The 27558-nt window shown below is 40.8% G+C and overlaps 1 protein-coding gene and 1 pseudogene across 1 annotated transcript in view; one reads left to right on the top strand and one right to left on the bottom strand.

Annotated features, from left to right (window-relative positions):
* LOC127618631 (uncharacterized) overlaps positions 1-27558 on the top strand; it is a 342725-nt gene that overhangs the window by 187540 nt on the left and 127627 nt on the right.
* The window catches only part of LOC127618539 (zinc finger protein 721-like), a 176836-nt pseudogene continuing 157726 nt past the window's right edge, over positions 8449-27558 (bottom strand).

The raw sequence follows: 27558 nt of genomic DNA, 5'->3' as shown, positions 1-27558 counted from the left end.
TAATGCAAGTCTAAATTAATATTTGTACAACATGTATACTCAGTTTTATGTTTACATGCCTGTAATTGCCTTTATATGCCTTTGCAAGCCTGGTAGTATATATGAATATGGAAACACAGTGTTATTTGGAATTAAGTGTAATATCTACCATGCTATTAGGCATATTGTAGTTTGTTAATCTTATACATTTACACACACACACACACACACACACACACACAAAAGATTTAAGTCTGGATTTCTGCTTCCGTGTCCTTACCGACACTCCATGGCAATAACTACATTTGCATAAGAACCAGTTTACCCTCACCTACACAGTCAACCAGAATTCTTGGATCTTAACACACCACCAAAAAACATGAGTTGTGTTCCCATCTTCTGATTGGAATTGCCAGCAGGTGGGTGTGTCTTTAATCAATGTAAAATCTTAAATTGCATAAGGCGCACGCTTGCATCTCTAGATACAGAATTAATGTTTTTTTTTTTAATTCTAGCCCTTCAATACCAAGTTTAAATCTCTCCCATAATCTCTTGAGAAAAGTTGAAGCTCCATCCCCTAGACTCTGAATTGGCATACACTGATGCCTCATGACCTTTTCCAAAAGCAGTAATCACCACTTCCGGAGTATCTGCTGCTTTAGGGGGTGTATGCTACTCCCAAAAATAGTACAAAGCAGGTGGCGCAGCTGTAAATACCTAAAGAATTGAGACCTGGAAATCTCAAAATGTTGATCCATATTTTCAAAGGATCTCAACACTCTGGACTCAAGATGGCACCGAGTATGGCTGCTGCGTTGCGAGCTCCAACCCAACACTGCAGTTTATTGTTTGTTTTGTTTACAGTTTTTTTTTTTTTTGTCTTGGATGTTGTCTGCCTTGTTGTATACGACAAACAAATGCTTTTGGACATTGGTTCTGCAATTACACACCGAAAACCGGACTTCAAATCCCTCAATGCCGACCCGCTTTTTACAAACACACCAGCGGAGCCCTTTGTCTGCCCAGACAAAGCAGAAGGAAAAGGGGAAAGAGCCAGTGGGTCCGATGAGTCCAGGGGAAAGAGCCTGCATACTCATCACAGTAAGTCGTCGCACAAATCGACCCCCACTACCCAGTATACTACTGGGAAATGTTCAGTCTCTGGACAACAAGCTCTGCAAGCTGAGAGTGCAGATCTCTTTCCAACGAGAGATGAGGGATTGCTGCGTTATCTGCCTTACAGAAACCTGGATGTCTCGCGGAGATTCCAGACTCGGTCATCGAACCTGCATGGTTCTCCGTGCACAGATCGGACAGAGCGAAAGATCACTCAGGTAAAAGCAGAGGTGGTGGTGTATATTTTATGATCAACAAATCATGGTGTGATCAGAGGAACGTACATTTTATCAAGTATTTCTGCTCCCCTGATCTGAAATATCTCATGCTTCTGTTTCAACCATTCTGGCTACCGAGGGAATTTACAGCGGTCATTATCACTGCTGAGTGCATCCCCCACAAACAGACACAGACCGGGCACTTAAGGAACTGTATGGGAGTATAAGTGAGCAGGAAACCGTGCACCCTGAGGCTGCGTTCATTGTTACCGGGGACTTTAACAAAGCCAATTTTAAAACAATCACACAAAAATACCACCAACACATCAGCTTCAACACACAAGGGCACCATTGCTATTCTCCTTTCCGGAATGTCTACAAATCCCTCACCCGCCCACCATTTGGCAAATCATACCACTCTTCTGTTCTGCTTCTGGCCGCTTACTGGCAGAAACTGAAAAAGGAAGCACCGACCCTCAGAACGATATAGTGCTGGTCGGACCAATCAGACTCTATGCTACAAGACTCTTTTGATCAGGAGATGTTCCGGTCGGCCTCTGATGACGACATTGAGGTTTACGCTGATAGCGTAACGTGTTTCATCAGGAAGTGCGTAGAGGATGTTGTTTCCGACCAAAACAATATGGATCTACCCCAACCAGAAACCATGGGTTAACGGCAATGTTCGCGTGGCACTTAATGCGCGGACCTCCGCTTTTAATTCCGGGAACGCGGAGGAGCATAAACAAGCCAGTTATGCCCTCAGTTATGACCTCCGTAACTCTATCAGAGCAGCTAAACGCCAGTACAGGCACAAAATTGAAGGACAGTTCAACACCACCGACTCTAGAAGTATGTGGCAGGGAATTAACATCATCACGGTCTACAAAGGGAATAAAAACTCCGCCGTGAACACCGCTGCCTCTCTCCCGGATGAGCTTAATACATTTTATGCTTGTTTCGAGGACAATAATACCGCCCTCGTGGAGAGAGCACTCGTGGCCGACACTACAGACATGGGTGAACATCCGTAAAGCCGCGGGTCCAGACGGCATTCCGCGTCATCAGAGCATGTGCGAACCAACTGGCTGTTGTTTTTACGGACATTTTACACCTGTTCCTCTCCCTGTCTGTAGTCCCCACATGCTTCAAAACGTCCACCATTGTGCCTGTACAAAAGCAATCAAAAGTCACTTGCTTAAATGACTGGCGTCCTGTTGCTCTGACCCCCATCATCAGCAAATGCTTTGAGAGGCTAATCAGAGATCACATCTGCCCTGTGCTGCCCACCTCTCTGGACCATTGCAGTTTGCCTACCGCAACAACCGCTCCACTGATGATGCCATTGCATCTGCAATACACACTACTCTCTCCCACCTGGAAAAAAGGAACACATATGTGAGAATGCTGTTTGTAGACTACAGCTCAGCATTCAACACCATAGTGCCCTCCAAGCTTGATGTGAAACTCCGGGCTCTGGGCTTAAATGGCTCGCTGTGCAGCTGGATCCTGGACTTCCTGTCAGGCAGACATCAGGTGGTTAGAATGGGCAGCAACCTCTCATCACTGACCCTCAACACTGGAGCCCCACAGGGCTGTGTTCTCAGACCACTCCTGTATTCCCTGTACACACATGACTGTGTGGCAACCCATAGCTCCAATGCCATCATTAAGTTTGCTGACGATACGACGGTGGTAGGTCTGATCACTGAAAGAGAGGAGGTGCACACTCTGACTCGCTGGTGTCAGGAGCACAACCTCTCCCTCAACGTCAGTAAAACTAAGGAGCTTGTAGTGGACTTCAGGAAGAAAGACAGAGAACACAGCCCCATCACCATTAATGGAGCTCCGGTGTAGAGAGTCAGCAGCTTCAAGTTCCTCGGTGTCCACAATATTGAGGAACTCACATGGTCCGTCCACACTGAGGCCATTGTGAAGAAGGCTCACCAGCAGCTCTTCTTCCTGAGATGGCTGAGGAAGTTTGGAATGAACCACCACATCTTCACATGGTTCTATAGCAGTACTGTAGAGAGCATCCTGACTGGCTACATCACCGCCTGGTATGGCAATAGTACCGCCCACAACCGCAAATCCCTGCAAAGTGTGGTGCAAACTGCCAGACACATCATCGGAGGTGAGCTTCCCTCCCTCCAGGATATATATAACAGGCGGTGTGTGAAAAAAGCTTGGAGGATCATCAGAGACTCCAGCCACCTGAGTCATGGGCTGCTCTCACTGCTACCATCAGGCAGGCAGTATCACAGCATCAGGACCCGCACCAGCCAACTACATGACAGCTTCTTCCCCAAGCAATCAGACTTTTGAAGATTTTATCGCTCACAATCAATAATCAGCACTGCACTTTATTAATCTTATATCTCATGACTGGACTGTCATAATTATATTCTCCACAATACAACTACTGTATATTTTTTTATATATACTCTTTATTTTTTCTTTTTATTGTATGTGTATTCTATATTGTGTGTATTGTTTACTGTACATTGTATATTATTATTGTGTTGTGTAAGTATGTGTACATTTGATATGTAAATTGTGTTGTGTAAACATGTTGTTTATTATAATTGGTATATGTCTCGTCACTGTCATGACTGCTATGTTGCTCTGAACACAAGACTGCACACAAGACTTTCACCTACTGTTGCACTTGTGTACATGGTAGTGTGACAATAAAGTTATTTGATTTGATTCCCGTCTCATATAGGTCACAGTGTGTATTAACCTCCCTCACAATCCACTCTGTCCAGCAGAAAGGGGACTTATTTATACATAACTTTGGGTTCAGCCATATGCTCGAAGCAACTTTTAAATAAATGTCAGAATTAAACACTCTGGACACTTTTGTCCATACTGCCTGCAAATGCTTGAGATAACGGGGTGTAACTTAACTTCTCTGATTAGTTTGATAGAAAGGCATTGCAATTGCGAAATAGGGGCAAGAACTTCCTGTTCAATACAAAACCAGGGAGGGTCTCGCTCGGGTGGAAGCGACCAGTGAGCCAAATATCTGAGACTGGATGCATAATAATAAAACAAAATCTTGGGTAGGCCTAGCCCATCTTCGATCAATCGGCCTATGCAACTTACTGAAATGTAATCTGGGACGTTTATCATTCCAAATGAAGGACTTCACTATGCTATCAAATTGCTTGAAATAAGAGAGGGGAAATCTAAAGGGAGTGATTGTCACAGTTAGTTGAATTTTGGAATACAATTCATTTTAATAGCATTAACCTTCCCAATCATAGATAAATGTAATGAAGCCCACCTGCCCACATCGCTCGAAAACCTTTTTATTTAAGGGTAAAAAAAAAACTCACACTAAATGAACTCACACTAAATCACACAAATTTGCTGGGAATAAAATACCCAAATACTTAATGCCCTGTTTGGACTACTGGATGTAGCCTGGCTGAAAAGCCGTTACCGGGCTGTCAGAGCCAAAGCTTTGGATTTAGAACGATTAACTCTGTATCCTAAGAATTTAGAAAAGGAATTAATAATGCTGTGGGGGCAAGGCATAGATTTTGTAGGGATTCACCTGCGTAAAGCAAAAGTTTATGTGATACACCTGGTGAGTTGTGTGTGAAGCCTCCACACACGCTATATCTCCACAGTAACATGCTCAAAAAGCCACGTAATAAGATGCGCAGGTTGATGAAGCAGAGGCAGATGAGATTCGTCCTCCAACACCCGGATTAAAGTGAGTTACTACGCCACCACGAGGACTTAGAGCACATTGGCAATTGGGCATTTCAAATTGGGAGAAAAAGGGGAGAACATTGACACAAAAATGTATTCCCAAACCCGTACATTTCCAAAATCTTAAAAAGCTAATCCCATTCAACCACCTTTTTAGCGTCAAGTTAGATGGCAGCGACCGAGTCTGATCGTTCACCACTGACCACATGATATTGATGAGACGCCTAATGTTATCAGAAGAGCTATGGCCCGAATAAACACCACCTAATCTATATTTATAAGAGATGTCATAACTTTACTTAATCAGTTAGCCGATTTTGACAGTATCGTAATGTCTAGCCTGATCAGGGAAATTGGACGGTAACTCTTACACTTGCTTGGCTCTTTCTCTTTTTTAAGAATCAGACTGATCCGGGCTTGAGTCATGGTTGGTGGAAGCTTTCCATTCATTAATGATTCTGTATAAAATTCTATCAAAAGTGGAGCCAGTTCTGTACATAAGATATATACATTTCAGCAGCAAAGCCATCTGGCCCCGGGGCCTTGCCGGGAGCTAAGGCCTTAATTATAAAGCTTCTTCAAGGTCATCGCAGAATCAAGAAAATGTTTTTGCTCAGTTGTCAGTTTAGGAAGTTCTAATGGTTCCACAGTTTCTAATTTCTTCATCATTAGATGAAGACGTGGAACTATAGAGATCTAGATAGAATTCTTTAAAAGCATTATTAATATCAATGGCCGTGGTGAATATTTCACCACCAGCAGATTTCACTGAGGGAATATCTAGCCAGAAGCTTCCCTGCTTTGTCCCTCTACTCAATGTATGACTGTCTTGCCCTGATTAGCCATAACTCCACCTTCCACAACAAAATAGTATTATGTCTGTGTGGCATGGGGGCGTAGTCATGTGGCGGTCTGCGGGAGAGAGAGAGCGGTAAGCCTCGTCACCTGGTTCACAATTATCCCTAGCCCGCAAATGCCGTTCTCTGCCACCACCTCTAACACCACACCTCAACAGTCCCGGCATGCTGGACGCAGACCTCTCGCCTTCAGCCCCACGACTGTTCCCCGGCCGGCCGGTTCTGACGAGTCCAGAGGACACCTCCATGGGACCTCCTCCTCAGTCACTAACCCGCCCCTGCACCGCCCTGCCGGGTACGTCAAAATATGATCCCTAGCACAGAGCTTGGATGTGTAGCTTTCACTTCCCAATCGTCGCGCTTTACCGCACACAGTGCACGGCAAAGATGCCAAATCCCTGCATGTAGAAATCGTTACTCTCTTACTCAAAGACGCGATAGGGCCTGTCCCTCCAGCCGAGATGAAGAAGGGTCCCTATGGCCCTTACTTCATCGTACCCAAGAAAGGCAGCGGCTTATGACCGATCTTGGACTTGCAAGTTTTCAACCGGGCCTTGCGCAAACTCCCGTTCAAAATGCTCACGCGAGACACATCCTAACTTGCGTCTGGCATCTAGTTTGGGTCATATGGCATCCTCAGCAGCGGTCGCGCCGCTGGGTTTGATGCATATAAGACCGCTTCAGCACATGCCCCAGACTCGAGTCCCGAGGCGAGCATGGCGCCGCGGCACGCACTGTGTGATCATCACCCCCGCCTGCCACCAAACGTTCAAACCCTGCACAAACCTCTGCTTTCTGCAGACAGGAGTACCATTGCAGCAGGTGTCCCGACACATCCTGGTCACTACCGACGCCTCTAAATTGGGGTTGGGGCACCGTGTGCAACGGGCACGCAGCCGCTGGCCGTTGGAAAAGGGCCTGCTGCGCTGGCACATCAACTGCCTATATTGAGTTGTTGATTGTACTCTTTGCCCTGCGGAGATTTCTCCCGCTAGTTCAGGGCAAATGAGTCTTGATCAGATCAGACAGCACCCCCACGGTAGCGTACATAAATTGCCAAGAATTGCCATAAATTGGACGGGTCACGCTCTGGCATCTGCATCCAGACCTCTGGAACCTCCATGTCTGGCCCCTAGATGGGATGCGGAAGATCTACCTGATCTACCACCTGATGTCATAGACACGATCAACCAAGCTGGAGCCCCTTCTACCAGGCAACTTTACGCCCTGAAGTGGCGCTTGTTCGCTAATTGGTGTTCTTCCTGGGCTGAAGACCCACAGAGGTGCGCAGTTCGGTTAGTGCTCTCATTCCTGAAGGAGAGGTTGGAGGGAGGCTGTCCCCTCCACCTTGAAGGTATATGTAGCTGAAATCACGGCCCACCATGACGCAGTAGACGGCAAGTCTTTTGGGTAAACACGACTTAATTATCAGGTTCCTAAATAGGCGCCTGGAGGTTGAATCCCTCTCGACCAAGCCTGTTCCCCTCCTGGAATCTCTCATTGGTCCTCTCTGGCCTTCAGAACCCCCCACTTCGAGCCGCTAGGATCATTAGAACTCAAGGCCCTCTCCCTGAAGACGGCCCTCCTGATCGTGCTTCGCCTCCATCGTCCTGTGTTTTTCTCAGGTCCAAGCCGGTAGAACTTCGGTAACACGCTGACAAACTGACCGGGTGGACCGATTGCACCTAGCGCTTTTGCTCTATGTGAGAAAAATAGAGAGAGACAGAAGGTGCAGCTAGGCTCAGCCCGTTCCCATGCTTGGCAGTGTCGCCTTGTTCCCCTCTGTCGAGGGTAAATGAACCAGAAGGCTTTCAACGATTCTATGGGACATTGGGGAAGGGTACGCGCAGCCTGATACAGCTGGTCGCTTTGGCACGTAAAGTACCTGCTCGCTCCTGTGTCAGCAGTACACGTACCCGGCTCAGCGCATGGCGTGATTTAAATTGAACCCCTAGTGTCGCTTCTTCAACACAACGTTGAAGTGAGCGACAGACGGGGAATGTCTAGGTTATGGATGTAACCGCTGTTCCCTGATGGAGGAACGAGACATTGTGTCCTCCTCGCCACATTGCTGAGCCGAGCTACTGTTGCGGCAGGACCATTGTCGGCTCCTCATAAAAATCCTGAATGAAACAGTCGTATTTCCCCACCTTAGTACCCGTATGTCCAGGGGTGGGACATGCACACTCTGTCTGCCAATTTCTCATTGGCCTTTTCTCATAGACCAGAGATTTAAATTGCGCTCAAGAGAGACCCCTAGTGTCGCTTCTTCGACACAACGTCTTGTTCCCTCCATCAGGGAACAGAGGTTACATCTGTAACCTAGACGTTTTGTTTCAGGCTGTTTGATATGTTACATGTTTTCCTGTGCAGACGATTTCATGATTTGAGATTACCTGGACATCAACTGTAGTTGAAATGTTTATAATTTTTATATATAATTGTACAACCTCAGACGATAATGCAAGTAACCCGTAATACTAAATAATACATCTATACACTGCACACAATAAAACAGAAAACTAACAAACAATTGAGATTCAATAATGATGGGGATAAAATATACTTTATTAAACATTAAAATAATATGTAGAAATGTGCAAAATAATAGTTTCATGGTAACACATTAAACAAATGAATATGTATATTGCTGTGCTATAAAATTGGTACATTATAAACAACTTGAGATGTTTATACATATCATGGGGAACAACCATGTTGAAACTTCACATTTAGTGGCTTTTGAACAGACTATCTGCTAAAAGGACAAAGGAAAGTGATAACTTGAGCATGTACAGTATGTGACTGGAGTAATGGAAATGTGAAAACAGTGGTGCATACACACACACACACACACTTATGGAACATTAAAACAACAGCAACATTATAACATTTTCAGAAGTCATGAATGTCAGTATACATGTTACAGGAATTTCCCCTGGAAAACATAGATACATTGGAAGCAGTAAAGACATAAGCAATGTTCAATTCATAAAAGCATGAAAAGCAATATAAACTTCAAAAACCCTACCAGAAAATATATCCAAGCATTTTAGCAAGTAAAACAGTTAACAAATAATACACGTCCAACTGGACTGCTGCGATGCTGTCCTGAACTGTGACTGAACAGCATCACTTCCCCGCCAGAACAAACTGTGATGTCATCATGAAATAAATAAATAGCAATTAATTGTTCATCTGTCTTGCATTTATCAGTCATCATCCATCTGTGAAATTAATTTGTGATCATTATCCACAAATATCAAAGATATGTCAATATTCTATGGATCTACAGTCATCATTCTATATGGCCTGACTCAAGATGGAGACATTTTTAGTCTAGCCCCTAGTTACCTTTATCTGGTTGACGTGCGTCACTCACAGCAAGATGGCGGCGGCGGTCAGGTGGCATTGAGTGAACCTCGCAAAGCTCTTCTTGAAGACTCCAGCGGCAAATTATTGTTTTATCTGCAGCAAGATTGCTTACCGTTGGCGTTAACACCGTGAACTTGCATAATGGATTACTCAAAGGAAAGTATCCCTGTCATTATGTGACTAGCTGACAGTCATTAAGTCGCTGCAGGTTAAACAGTAATGCAAGTATATAATTCAAAACCCTGAACTGGATTCACGGAGTGGGAGCCTCCAGCCCTGTATATACACCAATGCCTAAGAAGTCCTGGAAAATGTGTACCAGACTATTAAAGAAAGAGTCGTGAGTACAATTCAGCCTGCTGTGAATGATTGTTTGACTTGACCTTTTTTGATAGGGGGAATCTTTTTTCCTTTTCTTCCCTCCAACTTTGACTATTTGAACTGTTTTTTCTGCTGATTATTTATTGTTTGGATTAACTGATTTGCCTTGTGAACTGGACAAAATATATATTTTTTTGTAGCCTATTTTGTGGCTGTACAATTTTTTATTGATTTTTGTTTTTCTTTCTTTCCTCACTAACTAAAAGTTACTTTTGAGACACTTGAATTAGCTGAATGTTGAATATACAGATTTGAATCCAAATCCTTATCTGAGTCCTGTTGTGTTTAATGTTTTCTTTTCTTCTATATAAGCGTGGTTATTATTAGTATTAATGCATTGATTACTGGTGTGTAAAATCCTCATCTCATTAAGTTACAGGTTTTGTGTAAGATGCAAGATCTTTGTAAGTTTTCTTTACTTTGAGACTTAAACAATGACCCCAAACAAACTAATGACAGAAATCCTGTCTGGCACCCCAGCATACAAAACAACCCAAACTAAGAGTCTGGAAATCGTTACAACGCGACAATCTGTACTTCTTTTCTGGGTTTACAGATATCGTTTTGAACACTGGTTTTATATGTACTCAATTAATAATGTCAACCTCATCAAAGAAATTTCATACTACGCTGCGTATGGCAGGTTTAAGTTTGGTGAACTCTGAATTGTGAAACTGTATGACGAGAGGACACGTGACCAATAGATCAGAACGTCACACACTGACCTCTTGGTTAAATTCAAAGAAAACTTACTATATTTCAATCAGACTAAAACAACCAACACAACTGATTCAGTGGTGTATTCGTTGACCCAGTGAAACCAATTATTGCTCCCGCACTCGAATCCTATTTTCTTGCACTATAGTCAGTCTTTACAGGCACGCAAAAATAATCACCAAACCATTCTCGCGCATCAAACTAGAGCTAATTGGCTTTGAAACGGAGTGAAGTCATTGAACATGAAGTCTAAGTCAGTGTATGAAGGTGAACGAGAAAGATTAGTTCACTTAAAAGATTGGTATAAAAAGACTGATTCATTCACAAATGAAACATCACTCAATTTGGAAAAATTCCATCTTTGGGTTCATCTTTCCAACTATTTACTAAATCTTGTTGGACCTGAAGATTATTTTTGCTCAGTGTGTCTACATAGACATGCAAAAAAAGAATTGCCCATGTAGATTACTTGCTGCCCTAAAACTGTGGTATGTGATATGATTTCTCTCCAGTACAAAGTCTCATGTGTTTTCTGGTCATTTGACTGATTGAAACTGTTTCCACAGTGTTAGCACTTGTAAGGTTTTTTTCCAGAATGAATTCTCATGTGTGTTTTCAGTTGTTGTGACTGAGTGAAACTCTTTCCACAGTGTGAGCACTTGTAAGATTTTTCTCCAGTATGGATTCTCTCATGTGTTTTCAGGTTTTGTAACTGAGTGAAACTCTTTTCACAGTGAGAGCACTTGTAAGGTTTTTCTCCAGTATGAATTCTCTCATGTGTTTTCAAGCTGTTGTGACAGAGTGAAACTCTTTTCACAGTATGAGCACTTGTATGGTTTTTCTCCAGTATGGATTCTCTTGTGTGCTTTCAGGTTATATGACAGATTAAAACTCTTTCCACATTGTGAGCACTTGTATGGTTTTTCTCCTGTATGGATTCTCTTGTGTGTTTTCAGGTTATGTGACAGATTGAAGCTCATTTCACAGTGTGAGCACTTGTATGGTTTTTCTCCTGTATGGATTCGCTCGTGTGTTTTCAGGTTATATGACCGAGTGAAACTCTTTCCACAGTGTGAGCACTTGTAAGGTTTTTCTCCAGTATGAATTCTTCTGTGTTTTTTCAGGTTTTCTGACAGATTGAAACCCTTTCCACAGTGTGAGCACTTGTAAGGTTTTTCTCCAGTATGGATTCTCTCGTGTTTTTTCAGGTCTTGTGACTGAGTGAAACTCATTCCACAGAGTGAGCACTTGTAAGGTTTTTCTCCAGTATGGATTCTCTCGTGTTTTTTCAGGTCTCGTGACTGAATGAAACACTTTTCACAGTATGAGCACTTGTAAGGTTTTTCTCCAGTATGGATTTTCATGTGTGTTTTCAAGTTATATGACAGATTGAAACTCTTTCCACAGTGTGAGCACTTGTATGGTTTTTCTCCAACATGAATTCTTTGGTGCTGTTTCACGCTGCCGGCTGTAGTAAAGGTCTTCCCACATTCAAAGCACATATGAGCCCCCACACCGGTATGTATTTTCTGGTGCTTTTTCAAATAGGACAAGTCTGCAAAACAGTTTCCACAAAAAGAACAATTGTAAGGCTTCTCATCTTTGTGAGTTTTCAGACATTTTCTCAGGCTTGAATTCAAAAAAAAGTTTTACCACACTTTTCACATTTAAATGGTATAACAGAGAGACAGTGGAGATTACCTTTTAGACACATTTCGAACTTAAGCACTAAATATGCTGCTCATATCAGATTTGGGCCGAATGAAGCATGGTTTTGCGTCAGGAATGCAAACTACTCACCTTTTAGCTAAAGACACCTGTTCAAGCTAAATCTAAAATGGGTACTTCTAAACACATTTAAAAAATAGCTTTAAATACAACAAACAATTCAACTTAAAATACACCCCTGGGGCAAGATTGCCCTGACACTTTAACCAGCACTGATGAGGTAAAGAGGAGACAAACATCAATTACAAAGCTTTTTAAAATGCACATAATCATCCTTAATAAACTGCAGTAACACTAACTGGTAACTAGAATGGATTCATATTAAATCTATTCATACTGTATAAACATTAGATCTATAACTACTGTAAAAGTTGTAGTTAAATGTTTTAATAGTTTTAAAGACTACAGTTGAAATCAGAAGTTTGTCACACTTAGTCATTAAAAATAATGTTTTAACCACTCCACATATTTAATATTAGCAAACTATAGTTTTGGCAAGTAATTTAGGATTTTTTTTCCAGTAATTGTTTACAGACAGATTGTTTCACTTTTAAATGACTAGATCACAATTCCAGCGGGTCAGAAGTTTACATACACCAAGTTAACAGTCTTCAAGCAGCTAGAAAGATTCCCTAAAATGATGTTAAGTCTTTAGACAATTTGCCTTTTAGCTTCTGATAGAAGATGTACTGAATTGGAGGTGTATCTGTGGATGTACTTGAAGACCTACCTTTAAACTCAGTGCCTCTTTGTTTGACATACTGGGAAAAATCAAAAGAAATCAACTAAGACCTCAGAATAAAACAATTGTGGACCTCCACAAGACTGGTTCAACCTTGGGAGCAATTTCCAAACACCTGGACTGTCATAAATTATATTCTCTCTATTATCTCTCTCTCAAGACTTGGCAACTGACAATCAACCGACAATCTGAATGTCAATACAGCAAAATACAACCTACTGTATATTTTATATATACTATTGTTTTTTGTATAATGTGTATTCCATATTGTGTGTATTGTATTCTGTACATTGTATATTATTATTTGTATATGATGTTGAGTAATTATGTGTATATTAGTTTTGTAAATTGTGTTGTATAAATTTAGGTCTTATCACTGTCATGGCTGCTATGTTGCTCGGAACTGCACCCAAGACTTTCACCAACTCTTACACTTGTGTATATGGTTGAGTGACAATAAAGTGATTTGATTGATTTGAAGGTATCACGTTCATCTGTACAAACAATAGTATGCAAGTATAAACACCATGGGACCACGGAGCAATCATACTGCTCAGGAAGGAGATGAATTCTGTGTCCTAGAGACGATGGTATTTTCGCGCAAAAAATGCAAATCAATCCTAAAACATCAGCAAAGTAGCTTGTGAAATTGCTGGAGGAAACAAGCAGACAAGTATCTATATCCACAGTAAAACGAGTCCTATATCGACATAACCTGAAAGGCTGCTCACCAAGGAATAAGCCAATTCTCCAAAACTGCCATAAAAAAAGCCAGACTACAGTTTGCAAGTGCACATTGGGACAAAGCAGGTCTCAACAATAAGGACTGCCCGATGGCCCGGGGCCAGTGTGAGAAAGGTTCGGGCCAGTTGCAAGAACTGTCACTTGCCCAATCCGGCCAGTGCTGCATTTATAACGTTAGTGTTAGCAGACAAGGAGCAAGAGAGCACAAGAAATACACAGAGTGAACAAAGTCTTCTAACCGACCACTCGGAGACAAGAGAGTGTGATTATATTTAGCTTTCAAAGACATGCAAATGCATAATATATTGGAAGCGTTGAGGAACAGTCTTGTGAGCGCACGAGCGTGCAGACACTGAGCACGCTCTCCTAGAACTGTCCTCACTTATTTCCAAGTGTCTAGCAGCAGCCATCTGCATTATTAGGCCTTTTTTTAGGAGGGCTTCAGACATTCTGGCCCTTTCTGGAGGAATGGGCCAAACTTCTAGCAACTTATTGTGAGAAGCTTGTGGAAGGCTACCCAAAACGTTTGATCGAAGTTAATCAATATAAAAGCAATGCTAACAATACTAACAAAGTGTCTGTAAACTTCTGACCCACTGGGAATGTGATGAAAGAAATAAAAGCTGAAATAAATAATGCTCTCTACGGTTATTCTAATATTTCACATTCTTAAAATAGCGTCCTAACTGGTCTAAGACAGGGAATGTCAGGAAAAACTGAGTTTATATTTATTTGGGTAAGGTGCATGTAAACTTCAACTGTATCTATAATCAATCTAACCACAGAAATTAGGAGCCGTCCAGGGTCTCACCTATGGACAAGGCCATCCACAAGTAAAACAAAATAGGACTCATCAGACCAGGCTGACTTTCAAGGTCCAGTTCCGATGCTTGCGTGCCCACTTTAGACGCTTTTGACGGTGGACACATTCCTCGCTTAACCATCATTAAAAATTTTTTGGACTTTTGGCACAGTAGACCTTCTGTCGGTACAGACCTGATGGGATAGCCTTCGTTGCCCTCATGCATTAATGAGCCTAACAGGGTGCCCAACACCCTGTCGCCAATTTGTCCCTCCTTGGACCACTGTCGATAGGTACTCACCACTGCTGACCAGAAGCACCCCACAAGCCATTTCAGAGATGCTCTGACCCAGTCGCATTCAACACGTTGCCAAGCAGAACTTATTGTTCGTTACCATCTAATCTAACCAGACATTGACATGTGGCCTTGTTAGGAGATGATTAATGATATTTGCTTCTCCTGTGAATGGTCATAACGCATTGTACATATCTGTTAACATCTCAGTAAATAAAGTTTAGTGTTTCATGACAATTTAAATACAGGTTATGTTCTTTAATTTGGGGGGTCACTACTTGATATCCATTGCAAAATCTGGGTCTCGAAGCAAATCCAGTTGAGAACCAATGGCCTAGAAATCCAACCCACACAGGATGAAGAAATATAATAATAAAGTGTGCTTTATTCATTATTTGCAGCTTTCTTCTTCTTAAGTTGGATTGCAAGTGCACATCTTCACTTTTTCTTTTCTTTTTCCCCCGTTGCTACACAGTAGATCCACAAATGTGCAGCACCACTGGCAAAAAGCAGTGCGAAAAACACCTTTTTAAACTGAGCACTTAAACAAAAATAAAAACAGCAAGGAGCTGTTGACAGTCGATTGACATGAAAATGTAAACCATTAAAAGGAAGAAACATACCTGAAGAAATATAATAATCTTCATCTCCCTGTTGTTCCTCTGCTGTGTTCTCTTCTTCTATCTCCTCCTGTTTCACTATAATCTTTATTGGTATTTGCAGCATATGCTGTTCTCCAGCATTACTGACAGAAGCCGGAGACTCTGTGGGGGTTTGATCATCACCATCATCTTCATTACTCTGTTGTTCCTCTACTTTGATTTCTCCTCTCATCTTCATCAGGTTCCTGCAGTCCAGCAGCTTCACTGAACACATCTTCACTGGTATCTGCAGCATCTGTTGTTCTCCAGCATTACAGACAGAAGTCAGAGACTCTGTGGAGGTTTGATCATCATCTTCATTACTCTGTTGTTCCTCTTCTTTTATCTCCTCCTGTTTCACTTCGATCTTCACTGGTGTCTGCAGCATCTGCTGTTCTCCAGCGTTACAGACAGAAGTCAGAGACTCTGTTGAGGTTTGATCATCAACTTCATTACTCTGTTGTTCCTCTTCTTTTATCTCCTCCTGTTTCACTTCGATCTTCACTGGTATCTGCAGCATCTGTTGTTCTCCAGCATTACAGACAGAAGTCAGAGACTCTGTGGAGGTTTGATCACCCTGATTACCGTCAGTAGAACAGAGTAAAGTGAGCTGTGAGTCCTGTGTGTCTCTGGATCTCTGTTCAGAGAGTTTGTCCAGCAGTCGCTGTGGTGTGGACTGATCTCTGCCTCTCCACACTGAATCCTGACATTCTGTGGAGGTCCCATCAGTCACACACACTGAAGATTGACAGGAAACCTTTTCCAGCTCCTGACAAACACAACACAATCACATCTGTACTGTTCATCATATCACATCCCTTAAAATCTTACAATCTCAACTTTAAGGATGAAATTAATGTTTAACCTGTAACCTGTCGTCTCTCTCCATCAGTTTTGTCTTCAGTGATGTCACCTCTTTCTTCAGCGGAGAGATTTCTGTGATGAAATCATCAATATCCTGCAAGGACAGATCAGTTCCTACTGATTTACAGCAGATCACATCCACCTGCTCTCTCATGATAAACATATGCCATATCCGGATATTTTTCTTTATTATCCCCCTGGAGCCGTATGGATTATTTTATTGATGGATGGATGCACTTTTTTGGGCTTCAAACTAGGGATGTCCCGATACCACTTTTTCCACTTCCGATCCGATTCCGATATCGGAAATCTCAGTATTGGCCGATACCGATCCCGATCCGATACAGTGTTGTTTTTTTTACATAATCAGTTTATAATATCTTTACAGTATTGTGTGGAAATAATTGGGTGTACTCTTTAATAGGCTATGTAAAGAAACACAAACCTTTAACTTCACATTATTTCAATATAAATGTATAGCTTAAGAAACACTTTATTATTAACTAGCATAGCCTACTGGATACTGGCACTCCCTGAGTTCTGATTACACGCACCTGCATATCATTAGTGGCTAATCAATGACTGCATAAATAAATACCCCGCTTTTGCACGCGCTCACACACACACACTCACTTTCTTACTCTGTGCCTGTTCTCATCGATAGTATTTCTGAGACTCCAGAACTTTCTACTATGTCAATCATGTGTCTTCATTATTGCCTGCATGTATCATAAAATTTTTTGAGTTATCTCTTTCATCATATCTATACACTGTCTGGATATTACTTACCTGCTGTTTGCCACTCTGCTTAACTGAATTTACTCACAATATTTACATCACTGTTTCAATCCTCTGCTCAATAAACCCTGCTACTGCATTCATATCTCTGCCTCTCCGTGAGTCTCCCATGACAGCTTTAACTTTTAAACCCTCACCCTTTTTATTCACAGTTTAATTCGCTTCTTAATTAAATTCTGGTTAAATGCACCTCCAGTGCCTTTCTAAGTCCATATTATAAGTGAACCGAACTGCTGAGCATCTACATCTGAGATGTTCGTTTGTAGCGCACAAATATTGTGCACGGGTGAAGGCTATAAATAGTAAAAGCACCATTCACTACCGCGCTGAAGCTGCGCGTGCAAGAACATATATGTTTACTTATTAAACACAGCCTATTGCAATTCACAGAGCTATCGCGTGGCTTCAAGTGGCTTTGAATAAAATGCACTAGTCCTATGAACCGCTTTAATGGTGTTTTAACAGTTCTTTTATGTCATTTTTTAAGCTTGACAGTAACGAACATGACTAACAGAGTATCGGATTTGGGTCGGGCTCGTCGGACCGATACCCGATCCGTCTAAAAACGTCAGTATCGATGCAATACCGATCTAGGTATCGGATCGGGACATCCCTACTTCAAACTCTGGGGCACCATTCACTCTGATTTTAAAGCTTGGAAGAGCCAAGATATTTTTTTTATATAACTCTGATTGTGTTTGGCTGAAAGAAGGAAGTCATAAATAATTATGGGATAGTTTTCATTTTTGGGTGCACTAACCCTTTAAATTAAACACATTGAACACTTTGAACCAAGGGTTCACTCTAAGCAAGGAGAGTCTGCTTTTAGCTATTATGCCAGCCGCAGCTGGAACCAGCTTCCAGAAGAGATCAGATGTGCCCTACATTAGTCACATTCAAATCCAGACTCAAAACACATCTGTTTAGCTGTGCATTTACTGAATGAGCACTGTGCCACTGTGTGTCAGACTGTTTGTACTGTATTTTATTTTATATTCTAAACTGTTTCAATTATTCTTATTTTTTTATTCTTATTTTAATCTCTTCTATGTAAAGCACTTTGAATTACCATTGTGTATGAAATGTGCTATATAAATAAACTTGCCTTTCATCTTCTTGTGTTTAATGGGGCTTTACCGTCTCCTACTGGACTGGCGTGTGGATGCATTTGGGAAAACAAATTTTGGCTTTTATTGTTACATTTCAGTGACTTTGGGAGCTTTTTTTTCTAGTACTCTTGTGTAGCATTAATGTAATTATTAAAGTTGTTTAAAAAGTAAAAGTAATTATATTTGAATGTATTAAAGGCAAAGTATCCATTTCCAAAATAAACTTTTTTTTCATTATATATCAAAAATGGATGTTTGGTTGGTGCCATTAACAAACTCTATAATTTAATACAAGTTAGTAACGCTTTTTTTTTTTTAAACATTTTTCATCCTCTCTCTGGCCTGACATTGATTGAACTGAGTGTTCAATTTACCATGATTTTACTACAGTATCCATATTTTAACAGTGATATTAAAAGTGACAACATAGTAATATTACAGGAAAATGAAAACTGGTTAATTTTGTGTTATTATGGTTTGAGCACAAATATCATAGTTTAACTGTGGTTACTGTAGTAGTTTAATCATGGTATTTGAAGTAAAACCATAATAATCACAAAATTAACCATGATACATCTATAGTAAAATAAAAACACACTGAAGCTTAAAAAACATACAATAGAAAAATCATGGCTTTACTATAGTAGTTACAATGACAGTGTGATGTTTTAGGTCTGAAACATGGTTTTACTATAGCAATATTGTAGTAAACATGACTGAGGTGGGACATGTTTGTTTTAGGTTCTTTTGGGACCAAAACCATGTTTAATATAGATTATTCATGGTTAATCTTGTGATTACTTTGGTTTTATTACAAATACAATGGTTAAATTACCTCAAAAATCACAGTTAAACTACAGTTATTGTAGTAAAACCAGAATAATCACAAAATTATGTTTATTAAACCACAGTATTCGGTTTCCTGTAGTATTATAGTTTCACTACGGATATAATGGTTAAATATAGTTACTGTAGTAAAATCATGGTAAATTTATTGCGAGGGAAAGTAAAACTAGAAAACAAATTCTCCCTGAAGGGGCTCCGAAGTCTTTTGTTTGTTTCTTCTGAAACTGAATATTTTAAAGAATCCGTCACAAAACCGCCAAAAACGACGATAATAATCTTCTATTACGATCATTAAAACGCCAAAGAGAGAAAAACAACATGCTCAGAAAAACACAAATATAAACTCACAAATGAAGATAAACACATTCAAACACTTACGCATATATTCTTCTTCTTCTTGTGTTTAATGGCGCTTTTGCGTCTCCTACTGGACTGGAGTGTGGACGCGCTCAAGTGTCACTGGCTGCGGTGTGCAGAAAGAGGCGGGGCTACACGTGTCGCTCCGCCCATATCTTACTCTCATTGGCTCGGTCATCTTGCATAGGTGTACGTGATAGGAAATGCGTTTTAAAATAGATCATCTGGATAATTTTGATTATAGTGCTGTGGCTCATAAGTGACATGAAATTGTGTTTTACCTCACAGTTCTTTGCAAACAGATGTATTAGGAGTCAGACTGAACATGCATCATTTTGTTGTTTTAGTCTATTTGAAAACATGAGCTAAGGGCAAAATTACTAATCCTACTATGGTGAAGATTCAACTCAAATATTAACTTGTTACCGTACTTTGGTGAGGAACGGGGTAAATAACATACCCAAAATAAAAGGTTTACTGCTCATGAGTCCCTCTGACTACACACATAATCAAGTATCTTTAGAAAGTTAACACTTGAGACTTTACTATGAAATCTTCAAAATTACTCAATCTGTTACTAACACAGAGATAAAGAAGTGCAAACACAAAATAAAAATATAGCTGCAAACTGCAATTGTTGGGGTTCAAGCCTTTTAAAAACTTTCAAAGTATTTAAAAGGTATGTATTTGTAAATGTATATATACTTTGTAAGTTGCTGAATTTGCAAACTGGTGTTAAATATGACTCTGATGTCTGGTGTTAAACGATCCTGAAACAGGATAGTTGTTATAGTGGTCATTCAAAAAAACAAAACATTTTAACTCCTATAAAGCCACAAAGCACCCAATCTCCAAAAAGCTTTTAGAAATTCAAATATTTATTTGAGGAATTATAGGCTTTTGGATACACTTAGTCAAACCCACATGATAAATGTAACCCTTAAATAACTAAATAAACAACTAAAGTTCATCTTTTATATGATAATTATTGACCTAGGGAGTCCTAAATATAGTTCATAATAACAGGTAACATTGGATAATATACAATAATTTACTCACCATTTATCCAGCCATTTTGCTGAAAGTTTATTTGCTGCTGGCAGCCATGTTTTTTTATTTGTCCAACTGATATTGTAGGATATGTTATCCTTTGGCCCCTACAAGATTCATACCAATTTTCAACTTCATTGATCATACGGTTGCAGAGTTTTGAGCGTTTTTTTTTTTTTTTGTAGTGCCCCCTTTTGGCGAAATATTTCACAACTTTGCGTGCATCCTCAGAATATCCTGTTGTCTATGTGTATCAAGTCTCATAACATTTGGCCTTTTCATTTGGTAGATATAGGTCAATACGTACAAAATGGACGATGCCTGACCAATATATTGGCTTATATCTTCGCAATACTTAGACAAATCAAAATTTCTTTGATTACTTTTTGTCAGGAGGGTTCATAGTAGACACACACCAATTTCCATGCAAATCGGACATAGGAGGAGTTTGAAAAAGTAGTTTTTTAAATTATGCAAGTTAGTGCAAAAATGTACATTACGAAAATGGAACTGATATGCGTTTTGTTCATCTTGAGTCATCGAATGTTGTAAGACACTTGAGTTTGTGACAAACGGTCTAGGAGCTATGAACCAAATGTAAACCTGATCACTATAAGCGCAACCTTATGGCCGATAGCCAACACTTTGATACGTTGTAGTACTCTGGGGACTACCTTCCCTCAAATTTCAGCTCTATACGATTTACGGTTTGGTCTGCACGATAAGTTTTAGGGCAGAATAATAATAAAATGATATACGCCACTTTGGCTTGCTCTGTGGGGATCCTATGAGGCTGCATCTCCATTGAAAGAGAACACTGAAGGAGAAAACCGCTGCATTCCTCCGTCAGAGAAGGCCACTGGAGAGTGTAACATATTAGATATGTTATACATATAAGAGGTTTTGAGGACATCTAGTGGTCATCTGATATAATGACATCCAGAGTCACACGTGTATGTTTGGGTGACTGGGAGAGTTAATAAAGTTACGTGATTACACAGAGTCCGATGTTCGTCGGTCTGTCTAAAGAACAGAACATGGTGTCAGAATAATAATAATAAAAAAAAACGGATATAAACGCTGAAATAGAGGATGGCACATTTACAGCCACCACCGCCATTGATTCTGCAAGGAAATCTCTTGGAAAATTGGAGGACCTGAGGTTCGATCTTTTCTCGCTAGCTAGCGGAGTAGCAGAGAAGTCTGAGACGGTGCAGTGTGCTACATTTCTGCACGTGGTGGGGGAAGAGGCCATAAAAGTATGTAATAGACTTGAGTTCTCAGAAGAGGAGAAAAATAAAATACAAGTACTAAAATACAAGTTCAAAAATTACTGTGAGCCTCGAAAAAACCTACCGTACATCAGACATGTGTTTTTCACGAGATCGCAAGGGCCTGCTGAAACAATCGACATGTACGTCACTGATCTGAAAAGCAAGGCAAAAGACTGTGAGTTTGGTGATCTCCACGATTCATTAATTCGTGATAGGATTGTATGTGGCATAAGAGAGGATCAACTAAAAGCCAGGCTTCTAAGAGAAACGGATCTCACATTGGAAAAGGCCATAAACATTTGCAGGGCCAGCGAGATCACGTCGAGTCAGATGAAAGCACTCAATGATGAAGTAAATGTGCACAAAGTTGAATCCATAAAGCTAAAGAAAAGAGACACCAAATCAGAGCAGACGTCAGTGATGAGAAAGGAATGCAGCAGATGCGGCAACAAGCACGAGTACAGAAAATGCCCAGCCTACGGGAAAACATGTAAGTCTTGTCAGAAGAAAAATATTTTGCAAAGATGTGTAATTCCAAAGACCTGCAGAGTCAGAGTAAAAGAATGCACGTGATTGAACAAGATGGTAACATGTTTATTGGTACAGTAACAGTGGAAAAAGAAAGAAATGTAATGTCCATCAACTCAAGTAATGAGGATGAACAATGGATCGAGACAATCCAGATAAACAAGAGTGATGTAAAAGTGACACTGGATACAGGAGCTGAATGTAATGTCATGTCAGAAAGAGTGTACAAGTTGCTAAACATAGCAGGGAGACTACAGAGGTCAAGCTGCAAGCTGGTTACATATTCTGGACACAAGAATATGAGCAAGAAAAGCACTAAATTGTGTGTACAAAGGACAGAAATACAAAATCCTGTTTGAAATAATGAAGCATGATGCACCTGTCATTGATTGGCATGATTAAAAGTTTGTATGAAATTGAAAAGAGCAGAGACATTCTCAAGGATTTTGACGATCTATTTGAAGGACTAGGCTGTTTACCAGGAGAACACCACATACAAATTGATCCAAATATCAGACCAGTTGTGCATGCGCCAAGAAGGATACCTGTAGCTCTGCGAGAGAAAGTGATTGAAGAACTACAAAGAATGGAGCAGATGGGGGTCATGGCAAAGCAAACTGAGCCAACTGAATGGGTCAACAGCATGGTAACTGTAGTTACATCGAAGAAAATGCGCATTTGTATGGATCCTAAAGATCTCAATCTGGCAATAAAAGAGAGCATTATCCAATGCTGACAGTAGAAGATGTGGTCTCAAGAATGCCGAATGCAAAGTACTTTTCTGTGCTAGATGCTGAATCAAGGGTTTTGGCAGATAAAGCTGGATCATGTAAGTTCAAAGCTTTGCACAATGAACACACCAATTGGGCGATACCATTTTCTTAGGTTACCTTTCGGTATATCCTCAGCGTCAGAAGTCTTTTAGAGATCCATTGCACAAATGATAGAAGGACTGGAAGGTGTGGTAAATATCATCGATGACTTGCTGGTGTGGGGAGATTCCATTCAAGAGCATGATGAAAGGCTAATAAAGCTGCTGGATTGTGCAAGAAAAAACAATTTAAAGCTGAACAGGAACAAGTGCAAAATAAGAATGACAGAGATCAAATACATAGGACACATACTGAGTGCTCAAGGAGTTAAGCCAGATGAAGAAAAGGTAAGGGCAGTGACTGAAATTCCACTTCCACAAAGCAAGCAAGAACTGCAAAGATTTCTAGGAGTGGTGCAATATCTAGCAAAGTTCATTCCCAATATGTCTGACATAAGTGCACCTTTGAGGAAATTGCTGGAGAAAGAGACAGAGTGGCACTGGGAGGATGCTCAACAGCAAAGTTTTGAAAAACTGAAATATTTGGTTACTTAAAGTCCTACTTTGAAATTCTTTGATGTGAGCAAACCGGTCACATTGTCGGTAGATGCCAGTTCAGAAGGAATAGGAGCTGTGATTCTGCAAGAAGGAAGGCCAGTGGCTTATGGCTCGAGAGCTCTGAACGACTGCCAGCGTAGATACGCACAATTTGAAAAAGAGTTGTTAGCCATAGTTTATGGTTGTGAGAAATTTCACCAGTATGTGTACGGAAAAGAAATCATGATTGAAAGTGATCACAAGCCATTAGAGAGTATATTTAAGAAGTCGCTGCATCAGGCTTATATGAGATTGCAAAGAATGCTTTTACGGCTACAGAGATACAATCTGAAGGTGTTGTACAAACCTGGTAAGGAACTATGCATAGCAGATGCTCTAAGTCATGCATATCTACACGAACAGAAGGAAAATCTGCTGGAAGAGGATCTAGCAGTGAGCTGGATTGCGTCACAACTTCATATTTCTGAAGAGAAACTGGATGCTTTCAAAAAAGCAACAGCAGAGGATGCAGAGATGCAAATGTTAAAAAAGGCAGTGCTGAATGGATGGGCGAAAGAGCGATCTATGATGCCAAGATCAATACAGACATACTGGACATATCGAGAGGAAATCAGTTTTGAAGATGGTCTGTTATATAAAGCAAATAAGCTCATTGTTCCAAATCAGCTGAGACAGGAAATGATCAACAAAATACATGAGTCACACCTGGGAATTGTCAAATGTAAGGCAAGAGGCAGAGACATTTTGTACTGGCCAGGTATGTCGACACAAATTGAGGATGCAGTATCCAGATGTGATACTTGCAATGAAAACAGGAACAACAATCAAAAAGAGCCATTGTTCCAACATGAAGTGCCAGGGCGACCTTGGGAAAAAATAGGTACAGACATTTTTTACCATAGTGATTCAGCATTTCTGTTATGCGTGGACTACTTTTCAAAGTACATTGAGGTAAAACTACTCAGGGACACGACAAGCTGTGGAGTCATCAGGGAAATGAAGTCCATCTTTGCAAGACATGGAATTGCGGATATAGTAGTATCTGACAATGGACCTCAGTATGCAAGCGCTGAATTTTCAAGTTTTGCAGAGGAATGGGGATTCAAGCATGTGACTTCAAGTCCTGGTTATGCACAGTCTAATGGACAAGCCGAGAGAGCAGTGCAAACTGTGAAAAATCTCTTAAAGAAAGCGCAGAGTAGTCAATGTGATCCATACATAGCACTACTGGAGTACCATAACACGCCAATGAAAGGGATAGGATTGTCACCTGCACAATTACTGATGGGGAGACGGCTCAGGGCGAAGCTACCAACATCATCTGCATTGCTCACCACGGAGACAATGTTGCAAGTGCATGAGCAACTTAAGCAGAGGCAGAAGAAACAGAAGCAGTACTACGACAGAATGGCTAAATACTTACCTGATCTGCAACCTGGAGAAGGAATAAAAATGAAAAAGGGAGATTCATGGAAGCCAGCTGTTGTTCTGCAAAAGCATGAACGGCCACGTTCTTTTATAGTAAAGACTCCTGATGGAAAGCTGTTCAGACGAAATCGCAGACATTTAAGAAACACAAGAGAAACAGACTCTTCAACATTTGAGAAAAGCGTTGACATGGATACTGATAGTCAGCAGTTGGTTGATGCATCACAGAGCATTGTACTTGACAGTAAGGACATTTCAAATGAAAGAAATGGTAATGAAAGTGTAGAGAAAGAGCAAGCTTATCGTACAAGGTCTGGAAGAATTGTAAAAATACCTGGAAAATACAAAGACTGAGAGTTAATACAATGTAGGTGCATTGTTGGTTGGATAATGAGTATAAATGCACTTGTGAAAATGTGTTGAATAATTTTGTAGTTATGTTGAAAGTTTGGTAAATGAAACTCAAATGTTGTGTTTAAAAGTTTGTGCAGCAGTTCTATGCATCAGTATACAGGAATATAGAATATTAGATATGTTAATACATATATGAGGTTTTGAGGACATCTAGTGGTCATCTGATATAATGACATCCAGAGTCACATGTGTATGTTTGGGTGACTGGGAGAGTTAATAAAGTTACGTGATTACACAGAGTCGGATGTTCGTCGGTCTGTCTAAAGAACAGAACAGAGAGGATGCGGAAGTCCCGGGAGCGATGTTGGCTGTTTGTGGGGCCGCAAGGTCTCGCTGGGAATGGTTGATGTTTGGAGTTTGGTCTGTGGATGAAGTGGAGGGGAGAGAACTGCAAAGTTGTAGAATTAGTGCCTCAAGGGTGTCCATGACGCTTCGTAGATCTGATCCACTGGGTCCATGTCACTGTCAAGTCTTCTGTCAGCCAACAAACACATGGATGGATATTTAGAACCCAGAAGTGGGAATCTTTAAGGGAGGTAAGCAAACTGTAGATCAACAATAACAGTAACACAGAGGGATATGTATGTGTAATTCATTAATTTACATGTTATATTTTATTTCAAATAAAGTGGTCGTGTGTCTGTCGTGGGGAGAGAGGATGTGGTAAGAGCCATCACCTGGTGATTATTGATACTAAACACCTGTGTTTCAGTTAAATGATGGCAGAGACAGGCTTGAAAAGGCCGGCGAAGCACCAGAGAGCCAGAGAGAGTCCGAGCCACACACACATACACACACACACACATTGAAGCTCCATGCTGTAAAGCTGCTATATGGCAGGCGGCTTGGCAGGAGCCGCAGGTGTGCTCACCAAACTTCTATGTCTGTTTTCATTCAGTGGCTGAAAAATGCTATGATCGTAACCATACTACAAACAAGTACCGGTATGCACTCAGGACTGAGCACTTAATACAGCGATCTGCCTTTTTGGTCTATATTATACTGTTGCTGATCCTTTCTGTCCACGGCTGTGGGATCAATCAGTTGATCTCACGTGACACCGCACTACCACCAACACAACCTGTTATACACAACAAATGGAGCCGATTTACCTATACACAGCAATACTACGGGATGGAAGCGCAATAGTGCCATGTGAGCAAACCAACACTGCGAGTGATAGATCTAAAGTTCCACACTTTTACAGAAAGCTGCTCACGTACCTGTTTGCTACACTCCTCCTTGCTGGCGATGTCCAGCTGAACCCAGGACCCGTCGTGGTGCAAAATCTATTCCCGGCGAGCATGCTCGTAACTCCAGGTAATGCCGACCAACAGAGACACTCACATGGAAATCCAGCGGTTACAAAACACTTCAACATTGGCCTCTTCAAAACTGTTCAGCACTCCAAAATTATTTGGGACCCGCGAGGCAAAGCCGAGGGCCTCATTGATGTCACCTTAACATTCGTAGCGTAAGAGCAAAAACGGAACAACTAGAAAAACTTTTTACCGACTCAAATTTGGACTTTCTCTGTCTGTCTGAAACATGGTTATCCAAATCGTCACCCGTAGCCTCGTTCACAATGCCTGGCTACAAGGTTTTCAGAAAGGACAGAAACAAGGGAAGAGGCGGCGGGCTACTTATGTATGTGAGAGATAACATTAGATGCGAACAAATTGATCTAACATGTGTAAATGAACTTGAATGTATTGCCATTACTATTACTCTCTCTCAGCAGATGTCATTTAATGTGATTGGCGTGTATAGACCACTGTCATATGATGTCACATTTTATGAAAATTTTAAGAACCTGCTTAAATTATTGGACACAAAGAAAGAATGTATAGTTCTGGGCAATTTTAATTTAAATTGGGCTGAAAAAGCAACTAGAAAAAAGTTAAAAGTACATACAGACAAGTGTAACGGAATGAAACTAGGAAGCAAGTTGCAAGTGACAGTTAGTTTATTAACAGCAAAATGTGAAGATTGGGGAAAAGTCCGGGGTAATGGTCTAGTGGCGCAGAGTCTCCAATGGTCAGGTGATCGTGGTGAGAAGTGTAGAACAGACACGACGAATCCGGGAAACAGCCACAGAACATGGAACAGGAACAACGAGAGTACTGAACTGGAACTTCAGAGTGGAGAAGCCATTTTAACATTTAATCATTTTAACCTACTAGTCTCTATTTTCAGGCTACTA

The sequence above is a fragment of the Xyrauchen texanus genome, chromosome 25 (genome assembly GCF_025860055.1).
Source record: "Xyrauchen texanus isolate HMW12.3.18 chromosome 25, RBS_HiC_50CHRs, whole genome shotgun sequence".
In the NCBI taxonomy this organism is placed as follows: domain Eukaryota; kingdom Metazoa; phylum Chordata; class Actinopteri; order Cypriniformes; family Catostomidae; genus Xyrauchen; species Xyrauchen texanus.
Note: the sequence above shows the minus strand (reverse complement) of the source record. Positions and strands in the feature narration are given on the sequence as shown.